We start from the raw sequence: 10,712 nt of genomic DNA on the forward strand, positions 1-10,712 counted from the left end.
TGATTAACACAAGCATATTTATTTTAATAAATTTTGATTGTGTTTTTGAGATAATGAGTAGCTAACTTTCATAACTAGGGTTGTGGGAACCATATACTATCTAATAGGCTAGTGTCGATTGGTGCGAAGTAATAACTAAGCCAAACATCGATTATGATGTCTAATATGAGGTAAAGGTAAGGGTTAGTAAATTATACACACGTAGCCGGACCAAGGTGCGGGGTGAAATTCTCTAGATGCCGGACCAAGGATTTAGAGATACCTAACTTATCACTTTGCATGTAATACACTAGAAAAGGATTACTATTATTAGGATTACCGCGTTATAAGCTTATGGGGAAGACATTCCTAGTTACTTTTAATAATCTGAATATAAATAAATACTTAGTTCAAAGCTATCTTTTTATTGTTTTTATTTCAATTTAAATCCCCCCATTTTTATATAACGACTATCGAGTTAAATATTTGCTATTGACAATATTCTTCCATATTCTCTATGGGATCAACCCCAACTCATAGTTGGGTAAATATATTGCATACGATCGTTTATATTTCTTTTCAAGAGGTATATTTGAACGTTATCAAAACTTGAGGTGTTTCATCTAGTGACCTTAACACCTAAGAAAATTTAAAATCACTCGAAAAAATATCATTCACCAATAAAGAGTGGTTCGAGTCTTAACTTAAAAAAATTCGGGGTGGTACACTAGATTTCTTTAATTAGTACTTGGACATTTATTGTTATTTATTTTTGCTTGTAACTGATAGAATATCAATATTTATCTTTAATTTCGAAGTCCAATTGAAATCTTGTTTATTAAACAATGGATCAGTTTCATCTTGATATAAAAATTAATGTAATGCATGGTTTCTATTTAGTTTGATCTTGTTATAAAAAATCAGTTTATACGTATCCATTTCTATTCATGTATATGTAACCTAGAACTCATATGTTCTTTTTTTTGTTGAAAGATTTCTTCAATGTATCTATTAGAAGTACCTGTTCTAGTTTCTACTTTAAAGCAAGTAAATCTTGTTTTTTTTAAATAAACGTAATTGGGACATCCATTTTTGGCTTAAACAAAAATTTATATTCATAGATGTAACACCTCAGACTTCGTAAAAAGGCAAAAGAGAGGTTTGTACAAGTCACCCATCAGTTTTATGTTTAAGATCAACTTCAAATAATCATATCACTCAGAACATAAATAATTAGGCGGCCCATTACCTATCAAATTAAAGGTCTTTGAGTCATCTTTTCCACGCCACCAAGTTTGCTTCATTTCATATTCGAAGTAAAAAGATAAGCATGTTTTAGTGAAGCCTCTTTTTGTAAGGCACCTCAACCATTTTTAGAGGGGTAGTTTGGTCTTATCCCATACCTTCTAGGCCTAATCCACGTTTTGTCCCACCTAATTAAGGGTCTAAACCCGTTAAAAGATTTTTCACGTTCTTTAACACTTAGAAGAATTAGAGCAAGATTCCAAGAGGAGAAAAACTAGGCTTCAAGAGTTCTTCAAGTTTTCATCGATTTCACCAAGAACCTTGGTTTTTTCCATGTATGTAAAGCTATTCATAGTGTTGGACTAGTTTCTCCTCACGCTCGACATCTCAATTCAGTCATAAATCGTCACATCTAAAGGATCCATTCTTTGTTCTTGATATTGAATTCGGTTCTTTAACAATTGATGTTTTGATTTCCTTTGTTTGTGAGAATTTTGAAATATTGTTCATGCTTAGTATCACGTGAACCCTATTGATTTATTAAATTTTTGTTTTGAAAAGGACTTTTATGAATGTTTTTCATGTATTGATTTTGGGTTTGAAAGATTAGTAGAGTTAGGAAAAATTCCCGATTTCAAAAGCTCCTAATTTAACTTGAGTTAGTTGGGGATGCTGAGAGGAGCCTGGGGCGGCGCGCCAGGAAGGCACCAAGTCTGTCCTTCAGTAGCTCAAGGCCTTGCGCCAAGGGTCGGTGGGCCGATTCTTTTCTTTGTTTCACCCGACGTGTTCTCCTTTAAGTTGTGGCCACATTCCCCTTCTCTATATTAGCTCCTATAGACTCCATTTACCTTTGAAAGTTCATGAATAACCTAATCACATGTTTGAGTGCACATTCATAAATAAAGTGAGATAAGAGGAAAGTTAAAATCATTATTTGAGAAAGGATTTAAGGAACATAAAGGATTTAGAATGTTTCATTATAATGTTGAAAGAGAGCACTATTTGCAGAAAAGTACAAGACTTTTCTATTTTTATATTTCGATCTTGGACTTGAAAGATAAGTCCATAAGCATATGTTTTAAATGCAAGTTTTGAACAGAATCCTTGAAAAGAGAATCAAATGTTTCCATATGTACCGTTAAACATTTGAGAAAGAGCATAGTTGATGTACTGAAAAAATGTTTTATAAAAGTAAAGTGACATGTAAAGAAATAATCCTTTTCTTTGTAAGGGTGAATTGAGCATAAGTTATATTTATTATTATTTTGGGAGTAGTATCGAGCACTGAATTGGGTAAGAGTCTATTACAACTCAAAAGTCTCAATGCGTAGCGAGAATGTTCATCGAGGGGTTTTCATCTATTTCATCCTCGTTGAATAAGTTGACCTAGAAAACAACTAAGTTTCAATGGTCTGAAGCTTGTGAGAATAGCTTTAAGGATTTGAAAGCTCGGTTAAACACTGCTCCAGTATTCACCCTACTAGAGGGTAGATATGGATTTATTGTTTATTGCGATGTGTCTCGAGTTAGACTTGGTTGTGTATTGATGCAAAAGGGTAAGGTTATAGACTATGCCTCCAGATAGCTTAAGATTCACTAAAGGAACTACTCAACTCATGATCTCGAGTTGCCAGCAATGGTTATTGCTTTCAAAACATGGCGTCATTATCTCTGTCGTGTTTATGTGGATGTGTTCACTGACTACAGGAGTCTCAAGCATGTTTTCTATCAGAAGGAGCTTAATCTCAGAAAAAGGAGGTGAACGGGGCTGAATCATTATTAGTGTCATAAGTGAAGGAGAAACAAGAGAAATACGCCCTCTTACTTGAACTAAAAGCAAATCTTCATAAGCAAAAGGTGATGGCTTTTGAACAAGGGGGAGAGGGTGTGTTGAGATATCAAGGTAGTTTGTGTGTTCTAAAGGTGGATGAGCTCCTAGAGAGGATCACGGCAGAAGCACATACTTTCACATATTCGATCTATCTCGGTTCCACAAAGATGTACCATGACTTGAGAGAAGTCTATTGGTGGAATGGTATAAAGAGGTTCATTGCAGATTTTGTTGCAAAGAGCCCAAAACTGCCAACAATTCAAGGTACAACACCTAAGGCCATGTGGTGTGGCTTAGAACATAACTCTTTCAGAATGGAACTGAGAGATGATTAATATGGACTTCATTACTGGCTTGCCACGATCTCGCAGGCAACATGATTCGATTTGGGTGATTGTAGATCGGATGATTAAATTAGCCCATTCCTTACTAGTAAAGAATACAAATTGAACAAAAGATTATGCCAGATTATACATCTGAGAGATAGTCCGACTTCATGGAGTCCGTGTGTCTATCATTTCAGATAGGGGTGCGCAATTCACCACTAAGTTTTTGAAGTACTTTAAAAAAGGTTTGGGTTCGAAGGTAAACATTAGTACTGCTTTTCTTCCTTAGACATATGGCCAAGCAGAGCGCACAATTTACACCCTAGACGATATGTTGATGGCATGTGTCATGGATTTCAAAGGTAATTAGGATGGCCACTTGCCTTTTATATAGTTTTTGTACAATAATAGTTATCACTCTAGTATCCAGATGGCTCCTTATGAGGTTCTTTATGGGCAAAGATGTAGATCTCATATTGGTTAGTTTGAGGTAGGTTCAGCTGAGTTGATAGGGCCAAGCTTGGTTCATCAAGCCATGGAGAAGGTGAAAACTATTCTGGAGAGGTTGAAAATAGAGCAAAGTTGTCAGAAATCCTATACAGATGTTAGAAGGAGAGACTTGGAGTTTGAGGTTAGTGATTGGGTCTATTTGAAGGTCTCACCTATGAAGGATGTTATGAGATTTGGTAAGAAGGGAAAACTCAGTCCCTGATACATTGGTCCTTGTAGGATATCCAAAAGAGTAGGCAATGTCGCTGATGAGTTAGAGCTACCGTCGGAGTTAGCAGCAGTCCATCTGGTATTTTACATCTCTATGCTAAAGAAATTTTTGTGTGATCCTTCACTTATTGTTCCTACCGAGATTATTGGTATAAAAGAAAACCTTTCGTAGGAGGAGATTCCAGTTCAAATTCTTGATCATCAGGTTTGCAAGTTGAGAACCAAAGAGGTTGTATCAGTTAAGGTCTTATGAAGAAATCAGTTTGTTGAGAAGGCAACATGAGAAGCTAGGGAGGCTATAAATACTAGATACCCTCACCTCTTTCCCTCCGAATCAATTCCAGATCAAGGTACTAAATCTTTGTAAATTACTCTTTAAGTTGATATGTTGAGTTTCTGCTAATTGCATGTCTTGTGCTTGTGTTGGGTTGTTAGAAACTTCCCACCTTGTTGGGCTTATTTTGATCTCATTCAAGGACAAATTTTCCCAAGCGGGAGATATTGTAACACCTCAGACTTCGAAAAAGGGCTAAAGAGGGGTTCGTACAAGTCACCCATCAGTTTTAAGTTTTGGGCCAACTTGAAATGATCATATCTCTCAACACATAAATAATTAGATGGCCCATGAACTGTCAAATTAAAGGTCTTTGAGTCCTTTTTCCAACGCCACCAAGTTTTCTTCATTATGAGTTTGGAGTAAAAAGATATGGCCATTTTATTGAAGCCTCTTTTGTAAGGCACCTCAACCATTTTTAGAGGGGTAGTTTGGTCTTTTCCCATCCCTTTTAATCCTAAGCCATGTTTTTCCCACCTAATTAAGGGTCTAAACAATGTTAAACATTTTTTCACATTGTTTAACATTTAGAAGAATTAGAGCAAGGTTCCAAGAGGAGAAAGGCTAGGGTTCAAGCATTCTTCAAGTTCCCATCGATTTCGCCAAGAACCTTTATTCTTTCAAGGTATGTAAGACTATTCATAGTGATGGAATAGTTTTTCCTCACGCCCTTCATCTCAATTAAGTCAAAAAGCATCACATCTAAAGGATCCATTCATAGTTCTTGATATTGAATTCGGTTCTTTAACAGTTGAGGTTTTGAATTCCTTTGTTTTTGAAAATCTTATATTATTGTCCATTCATAGTATTACATGAACCATCTTGATTTAGTAAAGTTATGTTCCCAAAAAGAATTGTATGAAAGTTTCTAATGTATTTAATTTGGGTTTGAAAGATAAGTAGAGTTTAGGGAAAGTTTCCCAAATACAAACTAATTTGGGGTCCTAATTTAAATTGAGTTTATCCGACAGGCTAGGGAGGGGTCAGGGGCGGCGTGCTAGTAAGGCACCAAGGTTGGCCTTCAACAGTTCAGAGCCTGGCGCCCTACACCATCAATGCTCCCAAGCTTGACTTCTGAAGTTCAAGGCCTGGCGCCTTGTGCCAGCAGTGCACCAAGGGTCATTGGGTCGATTCTTTTCTTTGTTTCATCATGTGTGTGCTCCTTTCTGTTGTGGCCACATTCCCCTTCTCTGTATTAGATCTTAAAGCCTCCATTTACCTTTTAAAGTTCCTAGATAACCTAATCACATGTCTGAGTGCACATTCAAAACTAAAGTGCGTTAAGAGGAAAGTTAAAAGCATTATTTTGAAAAAGGGTTTAACGGAACTTAAAAGGTTCCAAATGTATCATTATTACATTGAAAGAGAGTACTATTTTTAGAAAAGTACAAGAATTTTCAGTTTTAATATATCGATCTTGGACTAGAAAGATAAGTTCACGAGCATATGTTTTAAATGCAAGTTTTGAACATAATCCTTGAAAGAAGAGTCAATTCTTTTCATATGTGTCGTTTGATAGTTGAGAAAGAGCATAGTTGATGTCCTAAAAAATGTTTCAAAAAAGTAAGTGACATGTAAAGAAATAGTTCATTTCTTTGTAAGGGTGAATTGAGGATAATTGACATTTATTAATTATTTTGGAAGTAGTGTCGAGCACCGAATTGGGTAAGAGTCTATTATAACTTAAAAGTCTCAATAAACTACATAGTCAGCGTAGTATAGGATAGCATTGATTCTTCGTGTGACTCCTCACTACCTCTGAGAAGGCTTATTGGATGGATCCATAGTTACAGTATCATCCTATACACCGACAAAGAATAGGATGGCCCTTGCAACATGGGTGAAACGTTGTATCATTGCTAGGCTCAGAGTAATGGTTTTCGGATAGAGAAACTCCCCACGAGTAAATTTATTATTTTCATATTGCTTTTCTAGCATATCTTATTGTAAAACTTAAAGGGTTTTCACCTCATATTCATGTATTGATATAGTGTTGAGTTACTTTTAGTCCCTCTGTTGAGTTATTATTTTATTAAGCAATATTACATACTCGTGCATTCAAATGTACTATTGTCATTTGGCATGCATCTTATTATGATACATATACAGATGTTCAGTATCATCAACAGGCGTTTCATTGAGATCACTTTGTTCTTCAGATAGCTTTGGTGAGCCTCCTTGCTTTCCGGAGGATTTCACATTTATTTTCATGTTATTGTTGATTTTTTGTGAGTTTTGTCCCTACATCTATCCTAGTATTAGAGACTTCATAGATAGTTATAGTTGAGGAATTTCTCAGTACTTTCTTTCCTTTAAAGATTGTTTTGCAATGTATTATTATTATTGGAATTAAGTATTTTTAGACATTCCAATTGAGTATATATTGAGAAATGTATGTGCTAAACCTATTATCGCTTGAGTCTTTCGCTAAGTAGTCAACCAGATCAAGGGTTCACTTGGGGATCAAAAATGGTTCTCGAGTGTCGCCCAAGTCTAGGGTGTAGGCTTGGGGCGTGACAATAGATTTCATAGAGATGTTAGTTTCTCCAGAAAAGTGTCGAAATTGCACCTATATTATCACAAAAAGTCTGAATATATTCTTCACCCATCCATTTTTTTAGAAATACCACTCTGTTTACATTTTAGGCATAGGCATATCACATGACTAACAATCAACATTGCATTAAAATTATAAAAATTCCACATGTCAATTTATTATTGGTCCTATTTTTTTTCTCCTACCCAAATTATATAAATTCACTCACCTGATTATATGACTTACCCGACCAATGCTTTTACCGGAAATTTTTGAAAATATTATATTCTTCAGATGTATTTTTAGTTTTAAAAAAACCCAACCTCGAGAGGTCAAATTTTCAAAAAATACATTATAAGAAATAAGTAATTTAAAACTATTTTTAAATGAGGTTAATTTTTTCAGTAGTGATTTTGTATTTATAGGGTGAGTTAGTGTTTCGGTCAGCTAAGTAAGAAAATTGGGTGATGGATTTATTTAATTGGGGTTAGAATTTAAAATTGGAGTTATACTATAACTGACAACAGTAACAACAACAAACTAGGTCTATAAGTGAAACATACCAATAGATGATGATATAAATCAAATGCAAAACACAACAAGAATAAGGCTAATAATACGACTTATGATTAAAGAACCTCTTTTTTTTTATTAGAGAACCTCCATTTTATGATGAAAACCTAAACAGGTGAAGTTCGTCTTCTCTTGATCCTCTAGCGCAATGCCTATCTGATTGTGACTAACCATTCAAAAGCAATAGTACTCCTTGCCATCAAGTCTATCAAATAGTTGATCAATGAAGGAAATAGGGTAATGATCTTTTCTCGAGTCCTCATTTAATTTTCTATAGTACATGCATATTCTATGCATCAGGGACTTATCTCACTTTTCTCATTTGTCATCACCGTAATCCCTCCTTTCTTAGGGACATATTGCATATGTCTAACCTAATTGTTGTCAGAAATCGGGTAAACAATATTTGTATCAAGCCACTAGATCACCTCTTTCCTTAACACATACTTCATGACTTGATTTAGCCTTCTTTGATGTTGAATAACATCCTTCTTCAATATAGATCTTGTGCATAAAAAGTGGATCTGGTTCCATGGATATCAGACATCTTCCAACCTAGAGCTCGTTTGCAGTGTTTCAAAACTGTTAGGGCTTCTTAACCTAAACATTAGATAAATAAGCAGCCAAAAATATTGGTAAAATGTCATCCTCCTCAACAATCCATATTAGAGGTGAGAAGGATGTTTTTTCAACTCTATGTTTGGAGCTTTCTCAATAGACAACTTGGGAGAGGGCCTAGAGGTCTCTTAAAAATCTCAAAATTTCCACTTCTTATGAACACGCTCGCAAACATATAAAAAGAACCATCTCATGACTTCCTATGTCTTCAATGAAAAATTTGTCCATAAGATCTCTTTTTATAAAATCTTTAGACAAAAGGGGTAGCATTACAAAATTCACATGTAATATTGTGATAGCCGACAACTCCTTATAGACTGCATACAGTTTTATCGCTTTATCAACATTAAAGACCTTTACGTTGTCATGCACTATCATAGTCACATTCCTAAAGGATACATCAATCAAAGATTTTTGGTATCCAAAAATGAACGTCCCAAAGAAAATAGGGCATTCGCCTGAAAGTCTAGAATGACAAAATTCACTGGAAAGGTAAGAGACCCAACTTGCACTAAGAAATTTTCACTAATACCATCTAATCTTGTCAAGGATCTATATAGAGGCTTTATAAAAATAGTTATTGTCACGACCCGATTCCTTGAGTCATGATGACACCTACTATAACCCACTAGTATGTAAGCCAAAATATGTCACGACCCAAAAATGGATATGATGGCACGAGACAAAAAGCAACTACGTCTCAAAATCCTTCACGAGCCTCGACTGTTTCACGCCCCAGCATACACCCTGGATGTGGTCAGCACTCAAGAACCATTGCTGGCCTCAAGCGAACCCTTGACCTAGCTCAATACTCAGTGGAAAACTTACTCAACAATAGAAATCTCTAAACAAGCTCAACTCATAAGATGTCACAAATAAAATAGTTTACTCAGTACTCAAATGAACATAAGTGCTCAACTCACAGTCTTTAAAAAATCAACAAGGGAATGAGAAAAGACTCTTCAACTACTACTGTCTATCTAGGGAGCATCTAAATGACGAAGATGGAAGTCGGGACAAGACCCATGACACCCTAACAAAACTAAAAATTAAATAGAATTTTCCTGAAGCAAGGCGGACAGCCAAAGCTAACTCGAACTGCAAGTGGTATCAACGAAGTGCATGTTAATAATCTTGGTTACATCTATCTGCATCATGAAAGATGCAGGCCAAATGGCGTCAGTACATGGAATGTACGAGCATGTAAGGGGAACTCTAAAGCATAGACAAAAGCTTGAACTGTTAAAAAGGAAGAACATACTCACCTCGTCCTAACTCAACTCAACTCAAGGATACTCAAATTCAAAAGTACTCAACTCGGTTCAAAATAAAAGAAACAATAAAGATGCATTATAAAGAAAGTTTTTAAAAAGTAGATAATAACTCAATGTATTTAAAAATACAATAATAACCCTTTTACTCTTATTTGGGAGATTCTCTAACCGACAACCATCACTATGAGCTATGTGATAATACAATGTCTCGCCCACGCTGCCATAACTGTCCTATACCTTGCCGGAGTATAAGACATCCTCAACTATGTTGATCCACTAAGCTATGCTTAAAAAGCAATAAGGAATCATCTAAAAAGTATGACCTTTTCTACAAATGTTGGCATACATGGTTTATGAGTGGCACGACCCAGGGTACCCCATAGACGTAACATGGCGGATAGGACCCCGAAGGACCCTATACAAGCCACGTAGCATTCACAACATAAGAAATAGAACAATAGAAGTAAAACAACATTTCAAGTCCAAAAGTTTTTATAAAAGAAATGTGAAAGTCTAAAACACTTTATCTCAATAGCCATCTAATATTATAGAATGAAATTGGGCCTAGCCCATACATCATGTCCAAAACTGAAATACAATAAGGAAATAGGAACAATGAAAATCCTTCCTCGAAGCATGAGGACTCACTAAAGCTTGGGAACCTCAAAATCAACCACTAGCCACGAAACTGAGAAACTGACTGTCGGACCCTATATTTGGGGAAATGTAGGCAAGAGTATGTGTTAGTACAAAACAATGTACCAAGTATGAAAGCTATGCATAAAACATTTAAATCATGCTAAAAGGGGACATTTCATGACATGTAATTGACCAAGCTAAAACATGATATAAAAGGGTTAGAAAACATAAGTCATAAAACATGGTCAATGCAAGATAATCATCATTTAAAGCCTTTGAACACATATGCGATACTTTTGGAGTAACCTTAGTTCATTATTAATGTGGGAAGTAGCCTTAACCAACATAGAGACCATGTGAGCTATAACATAATCCCTCGGTGTCTCCCACATCGAAAAGGGTTTTCCTACTTGCCAAGGTAAGGACCATAAACTTCTAGCCTAGGTAGATGCACTAGCTATTGTCTATCTAGACAATCATCCTATAGGGGCACATAGGTAAGGGATAAGGAGATTGCTTCTATAAACCCAACCTCTACTAACAGGAGAGCTTCCATCTCAAGAGATTGCTTCTAGAAACCCAGCCTCTACTAACGGGAGAACTTCCATCTCAATATCCTCTCGGTGTTTAGCATTAA

The sequence above is a fragment of the Solanum tuberosum genome, unplaced genomic scaffold (genome assembly GCF_000226075.1).
Source record: "Solanum tuberosum cultivar DM 1-3 516 R44 unplaced genomic scaffold, SolTub_3.0 scf00015, whole genome shotgun sequence".
In the NCBI taxonomy this organism is placed as follows: Eukaryota; Viridiplantae; Streptophyta; class Magnoliopsida; order Solanales; family Solanaceae; genus Solanum; species Solanum tuberosum.